A 7,873-nucleotide genomic window follows, 5' to 3' on the forward strand; every position below is an offset into this window, starting at 1 on the left:
CCCTCGTCGTCGGAGCGGAGGGAGTGCAAGTTAACCTAGTGTGTGTGTGTGTGTGTGTGTGTGTGTGTACTTCCATTAGAGTGCCGAGTAGTCCGAACAGCTTGCAATATGAAGGGCAGGGCAGCAGCTCTGCTAGCGTTGAATCTCTGAGCCAGACAAAGATACAAGGGACTAGGATCAGGAAAGGGCATAATAAATACACTGGAATCGTGGGAGAAGTCCGTTTTGACGAGTACGAGGTGGGGCAAAGCGTTACGTGAGGAGAGTCGTGAGGAGAGTCAACGTATATTTATGAGCTCAACTGACTTAGATTGATAATGATTATTAACCAGTGCTAATTAATGCTAATGCAGGTTTTGAATTACTATGTAGATGTTTTATTGTATATATTCGTATACACATATATTGTACATATCAACAATGCGCATGCGTATATACAGTCTCGCATACATAGACATATATACTTAAACGTACATACCTGCTCACATGCACTTTAATCGGCTATTTTGAAGCAATAAAATTATATTCATATATTAGTTATACTAATGCACATACGCACATACCGAATTGTCTTTATATGTGAGTGACTGCATAAGCGTGCGTTTTTAGTAAACTTCAGCTAGCACACACACATAATTACATATATATACATACATACACATATGTCGCTCTGATAACCACAGCTCATTGTTTACCTACTAATAATTTTATTCCCTCTTATACATTATTGCAACCCTCATCATAGTGCTTTAAAATTTCAAAATTTTAAAGATGTGATATATTGATTTCACATTTTGGCACAAGGCCAGTAAATTCGAAGAGAGAATAAGTTAATTTCATCGATCCCTGTACTTATTTTATCGACCACAAAAGAATGAAAAGCAAAGTCGACCTCAGCGGTATTTTTAACTCAAAACAAAGATTTGTGAAGCAATTGAAAGTCCGAGAGTCATCAAATTGCATATTCGTGCATAAGTATTCTTCTGTTCCAAAGCGAGTTAGTGGATTAGAAGATCAATAGCCTTTTTTACAAATGAATTTTCGAGTTCAAATCCAACTTAAATATTCGTATGTAAACTTTAAAATATTCCACTTGATAACTACTAGATATCGAGCTAAGTGAAATAAATAGTAGCACAAAACTGGAAGGAGTTGTAAAATATTATGATTCCTTCATCTAATCGTATATTTCTAGAAACTTAAAATCAGTTCAAATATGTTTGAAATATATTTGAATTCGTCAAGGCTTTTCCCTGCAGTTTTTCAGGGTGAAAAACTTCAAGCTTAAGACAAAATATATTAAAACACCATAGCCAAATCAGAGCTTCTTCCATTGGACTAATAGATGCATTTCGAACTTGTTAGTTCTCTTCTTCAGCATCAAATACGAATATATTCGTACGCGTCTATATGCAGTCAGACAAATGTAGATACGAACCAGCATTGGAACTTCCTCGAATTTATTCGGCCTTCAAATATAGTTGCCTTTTTCCTATGAACTATTTCCCTTAAAAAGTATTTTAAAAAAACAAAAACGTATTAGATAATGACTTCGAATTTAGGCACCGGGCTAACTGTCGAGACCATCAAACCCAGGACTTGTATAATACTAAATGAAATATATACGAAGAAAGAGACGATGATTGCAAGTGGAGTAGCTTTGATCATAAATCGGCTTGATCGGAGTTGACCCGGGGCTAGACAACAATAACTGCAACAACAAAAAGCAAATGATTGTTTAGAGACAGCGCTACAAAACATTCCACACAAGAACACGCACATAAAACATTCATATCTTTATTATAGTAAATTAGTTTGTCTCAACATTAATTATACCTTCGTTATTATGCACATTATACATACCTCATTAAGCTAAAACCATGTATTAACCTATCAGTCTCTTTTTTACGCAGGAACAGCCTCAGGGTTGTGGCCATGCTAGAGCACCACCATCGTGGAGAGTTTAATAAATAAAATAGTCGGATTCATTGCTCTTAACTTCGTCAGACGATGCGATAATCTATATTAGAATGTGTGTGCGTATTATATTTTGTATATCACAATTTATATATTTTTATTGATATGTTTCATTTATATATTTCATTGGAGCGATGGGTTGGCAGAGTTACTAGAGTAACGGAGTAAATGCTTTGCTGCATTTTTCTGGCATTTATGTTCTGAGTTCAAATCCGGGTGAGGTCAACTTTACTTTTCATCCTTCTGGATGAGTAACAGCTAGCTGATGAAGGAACTATGGAACAGCACAAATATTCATACAAAAGGAGTAGGGTTCGATGAACTTCTGTCGAAAAGTCTACATGGTAGACAGCTGATAAAAACTGATACAAACACATACCTAGAACTTTAAAAATACCCAAAAGGTGTTGGGCCTTTTAAGCTAAATCCGGATAAAAGGACTTTAATAAGGTCCTTCATTAATGATAATGCGTCAGACGAGGCAGCTGAATCAGCCGACCCTCTCAAAATTCAAGGTAAGTGACCTTCTTCCATTTTGTTTCTGCGATAACCATAGTCGTTTTTAGAGTGGGGTATATGCAGTTTTTGTCCTGGGGTCAGCTTGGAAGCGAGGTCACTTGCTAATCGACCGCAGGTCACTCGATTTAGGTGTGGCTACATTTAGCGAGACAAGGTTTTCTAATGCGCAATCACTAGCACCTATTTTTGATGTCTATGAAATATTCTCATCATGTGGTCAGTCGGGGGCAAGTGGCGGGGTAACAGTACTTTTCAGAAAATCCTTAGATCTGGAAGTAAAGGCAATCTTCTTGAACCCGGGCAGCAGGTTGGTGGCCTTAGATGTAAACGCTAGCGAAGGTGGCACACTTAGACTGGTGGTCGTTTATACGCCGACGAGGGCTGGAGAGCCAGAATTCTTCAGGCGTCTAAAACATTCACAGTTTAGTACTAGTAGGGGAATGGCATTGGATTTTAGATGCATAGAAGGACTGTTTAGGGCTAGTACACAGAAAAAGGGAGTGCAAAAGCCTGGAAAACCAACTAAGAGACTTCCAGTTGTCGGATATGTATCGACTAGATTCATCGGATGTGCCACTGTGGGCATGGAGCAACAACAATGGGTCATCCAGATTGTATGCAGATAGAGTATTTGTTAGGTCAGAGGATAGGGATAGCGTAGGTTGTCCACAATTTAGATTGGTCGCCGACACAGACCACAAGTTGTCAAGTTAGATACGACCCGAGACAGGGACCCGGTTACTAGAAGTTAAACGGTTTAATTCCGGCGCGCAAAGACTACAGGGGCGGATTAGCGGCAGCTGACGGAGGCAATCGCCAACAACCGGTGGCTTGCTGCTCTGAGGAGAGCGATCAGAGCAGAATCGATAGCGTTTAGCAAAGAGTCAGCAAAAAAGGGAATAGACGAGAGGGTGAACTAGTTAGCAAATTAGAAGGGGCGATTTAAAAGGGCATTGCGACCGATGTGTTAGCGGCGAGAATGACACTTGGCCATTTCTTCGAAGCGAAACACAAAGGTTGCTTTGTCAGAGCTTAGGCCCGTGCACTCAAACAGGAAGGAACTAAACCTGCTCGATGGGCCCGAACGGTGGATATGAAACCATGATCAGGTCTTTGACAGATCGGAATGGGCTCGTGCTACGCAGCTCCGACCAGGTGTGTACGGCTTTTCAGCAACACTTCATCTAGCTGTTTGGAGAGGGCGATGGGTCGACGAAGATACTATACTTTAGTACGTACCTGGACGGCTTGCCGAGGTTGTCGGCAGCTGATGCGAGGTTATGTAAAAGGCCGATAATAGCCGCTGAAATTTGGGAGGTGATTAGCGATTGCACAAGTCGCAGATTGCCCGGTGTTGATGGTCTCTCTATGAATTCTATGTGTTCATGCCAGATTCGTTTGGAGACCACTTGGCAGACGTCTACCGCAACTGGCAACAGATTGGGATAATTTCTAGTGCTGTTAGCAGAGGTGTGGTGACACTGCTAAGGAAGGACGCCGATAATGGGATCGTACTAGTGTATTTTGGGCCCATAACTCTACTAAACCCAGTGTTTGAAATTTTGGCCAGGGCGTTCGCGAAAAGGCTGGCGCTTATAGTTGATAGCCTGGTCGGAGAAGCGGAAACGTGCGCAATCCCGAGCAGGTCTACCCACGACAACCTCCACCCGATGCTATACATCACAGAGAGCTGGGACCAAATCTAGATTCGGGGGTGCTCTGATCAATTTGGATCAATCGAAAGCATTCGATTAAGTCGAACAACGCTACGTGGAAGCCGTCCTGAAAGCAAGCAGTTTCAGAACCGTTTCCAGAGGATCTTTTGCTGCAATGCACAGCGGCACCTGTTCAGTGGTTAAAATAAACGGCTACTTATCAGAGCCATTTGGCATCGCACGCTCGGTCAGTCAGTGCTGCCCGCTGTCACCCCTTCTGTACGTATTTGCGCTGGAGCCACTGCTGCCGAAATGGGAACAGCTAATGGCTATCCCTTTCGAACTGAGACAAGGAAGGGCACTGTTGACATACACGGACGACATCACCGTCAGGGTGTTGGATGCTTCCGAAGTGGAGACAATCGGTCCGCCAGGCCTGCCCTGCTGTCACTTCTGTATTTATTGGCACTTGAGCCACTGCTGCGGAAGTTGAAGCAGCTAAGGGGCACCCCTTCCGAAGTGATACAAGGAAAGGCAGTGTCGGCATACGAAGACAACGGCACCGTCATGGTGTCGGACGCCTTCCAATTGGAGACGGTCGGTACCATCCTAAATGAATATGAGACGGGTGGGTTTGCGGTTGGGCTCCTGGAGAGATAGGACGATGCCGCGGGTCGACGCGTCGGACGCTGGACGACGGACCATTTAAACTGCTCGGGGTGTGGTTTGGTCCCGACTTTCAGGTTGATAAGAACTGGGACGAGGTGGTGAACAAGGAGGCCAGTCTTATCCAGAAATGGGCTGAGAGGAAGCTATATCTGAAAGGTCGGGGAGATGTGGTGATGCTTACATTGCCTCCGTTATCATTTACCGCTTGACCGTCGTACATTGTCCCGGTTATTGCTTGACCAGGCTGAAACGTCTCTTATTTAAACTCTTGTGGAAAGGAATCGTTCTAATGGTCAGCCGGGAAATCTGTTATCAGCATCCTCTGAGTGATAGATTAAGGTTACGCAACGCTCTTAGGTTACACCACCTGCAACGATTTCCGGACGGTGACTGTGTATAGGCTCCGTTTGTGAGGCTCTTTCCGCAGCTCGTCTCTTTGAATGTGGCACCTAGAATGTGGTCAGGCGCTACCCCCCATCCTTAGGATTTGTGGCAAATAAATGAAATCATCATCATCATCCTCCTCCTCATCATCATCATCATTATTATTTTCTTTTAATGAAAGATGGTCCGTTGTCTTCTGATGAACCGGGGTCATCACTTGACCCTAGGGTCACAGCAGGTCCTCATCTCATGAAGAGTAGACGGCGTAAAATGTGTGCGAAACCTAGCAACTCTATTTTCTGAAGTTATTATTATTATTATTATTATTATTATTATTATTATTATTATTATTATTATTATTATTATTATTATTATTATTATTATCATCATCATTATTACTTTTTTGGGTTTTGCCTATGATTATGCAAGTTGACGCCAAGTCTCATCCAGAGCTCTCAAGAGACTACAATTTAGGTAAAGTCGGTATTATGACTAGGATGTTTGATAACTGCCATATTTTGGGATTTATTTTATACAAAAAATTGGTCTAGAGAATAACTGTCAAAAAAATAAATGAAAATTAAAAGTTTGTTTTAAAAGACGTTTGTTGATAAGATGATAGTGTGAGGTTAAGATAACAGTGAAAGATATTTTCTATTATGTACATTTAAACGTACTGGCTGTGTGGTAAGTAGCTTGCTTACCAACTACATGGTTCCGAGTTCAGTCCCACTGCGTGGCACCTTGGGTAAGTGTCTTCTACTCTAGCCTCGGACAGACCAAACCCTTGTGAGTGGATTTGGTTGACGGAAACTGCAAGAAGCCCGTTGTGTATATGTTTGCTTGTCTGTGTTTGTCCCACTCCATCGCTTCACAACCCATGTTGTTGTGTTTGCGTCTCCGTAACTTAGCGGTTCGGTAAAAGAAATCGATAGAATAAGTATTAGGCTTACAAAGAATAAGTCCTGAGGTTGAATTGTATGACTAAATGCGGTGCACCAGCATGACCACAGTCAAATGGCTGGCACAAATAAAAGAGTAAAAGAGATAAAAATGTGTTTCTTTTTTTTGTTTTTGTTTTATTACTTTCTAATTCCGAAGTTTTTTTTTCTTAGGATATGAGCAGTTTCCATTCCGGGATTTCCCCGAAAATGAGACAGGTAACAATCAACCACTTTTGTTATCATTCCAAGGACACCTATGACAATAGGTACTGTTCTAACCCTCATTTTACACATTTTGCCAATCTCTAATTCAAGGTCTTTGCATCTGCAGGGTCCAATGTCGGTGGTGGCATGGCGAGACCCATTCCTATCGAGAATGCTGTAAGTAAGGTGACATTCTTGTTCCCCCTTTAACTTTGCTGTTATTCTTAAACATGCTTTTACTGGGAACTGCTCTTCTGGGATATATGTATGGTTCCGATTTGCTGGCCGTCTCTAAAATTTGCGTTGATTTGATGACAATTCGAAAGTTTTCCAGTCTTTTTTACGAGACCTCCTTCATACGGATGATTGCGACTTTGTTGCTCAAACAACTTAAAATATGAAAATTTACCGGAACCATATTTCTGCACCTTTCAAGGCATTCGAATTGAGCATTAGCCTGAAAATACCCCTATAATGATCCAACCTGTGCCAGGAAATACATATGTGAAACCAACTACTAAAAGTATTAAAAGTGGTAGAAAATATATCACCGTTGGCAGCACATTCAGCCGCTTTTGCTCCTTGGATGATGAAATATTTTTAAAATTTTTGAAGGGAACTGGTTATTTCAGGGCTCTGAAATTTCATATCGATATATTCGCGCGTGCGTGCGTGTGATTTTTACTACTTTATTCTTTTAGTTGTTCCAGCCATTTGACTGACGCCATGCTGGAGCACCACTTTGAAGGGGTCTTTTTTAGTCAAGCAGGATCCTTTGTCTAAGCCTAGTACTCATTCTATCGGCTTCTATTGCCCAACTGCTAAGCTACGAGGACGTAAACACACCAAAACCGGTTGTGAAATGGTGATGGAGAGGGAACAAACACAGACACAAATGCACACACAGAGATATATACATATATATATATATATACACACACACACACACACACGCGCGCATATATATATATATATATGTGTGTGTGTGTGTGTGTGTGTGTGTGTGTGTGTGTGTGTGTGTGTATGTATACGACAGGCTACTTTTAGTTTCCGTCTATTAAATCTGCTCACAAGTATTTGATCGGTCGGAGCCTATAGAGGAAGACACTTGCCCAAGGTGACATATATACAAGAGTTACGGAATGGAGTAGATAAGACCCGGGCTACTCCATTCCGTAACTCTTGTATCCTTATTCGCACACCCGGCAACCCTGGTCGCCTACCGTGAAATATAAAAAAGAATTTTTTTCAGATTATCGTGCTTCGATACGAAAACATTCCACAGCCTTCTGTCTCAATAAACCACCATTGCACCTGAACGCTACTTTCATATTTACTACTGATTGCTTGAAGCTAACTTTATTCCTACACTATGATCCTATATACGACGGGCTTCTTTCAGTTTCCGTCTACGAAATCCACTCACAAGGTTTTGGTCGATCCGAGGCTATAGTAGAAGACACTTGCTCAAGGTGCCACGCAGTGGGACTGAACCCGAAACCATGTGGTTGATAAGCAAGC

This window comes from Octopus bimaculoides, chromosome 6 (genome assembly GCF_001194135.2).
Source record: "Octopus bimaculoides isolate UCB-OBI-ISO-001 chromosome 6, ASM119413v2, whole genome shotgun sequence".
NCBI classification, from domain to species: domain Eukaryota; kingdom Metazoa; phylum Mollusca; class Cephalopoda; order Octopoda; family Octopodidae; genus Octopus; species Octopus bimaculoides.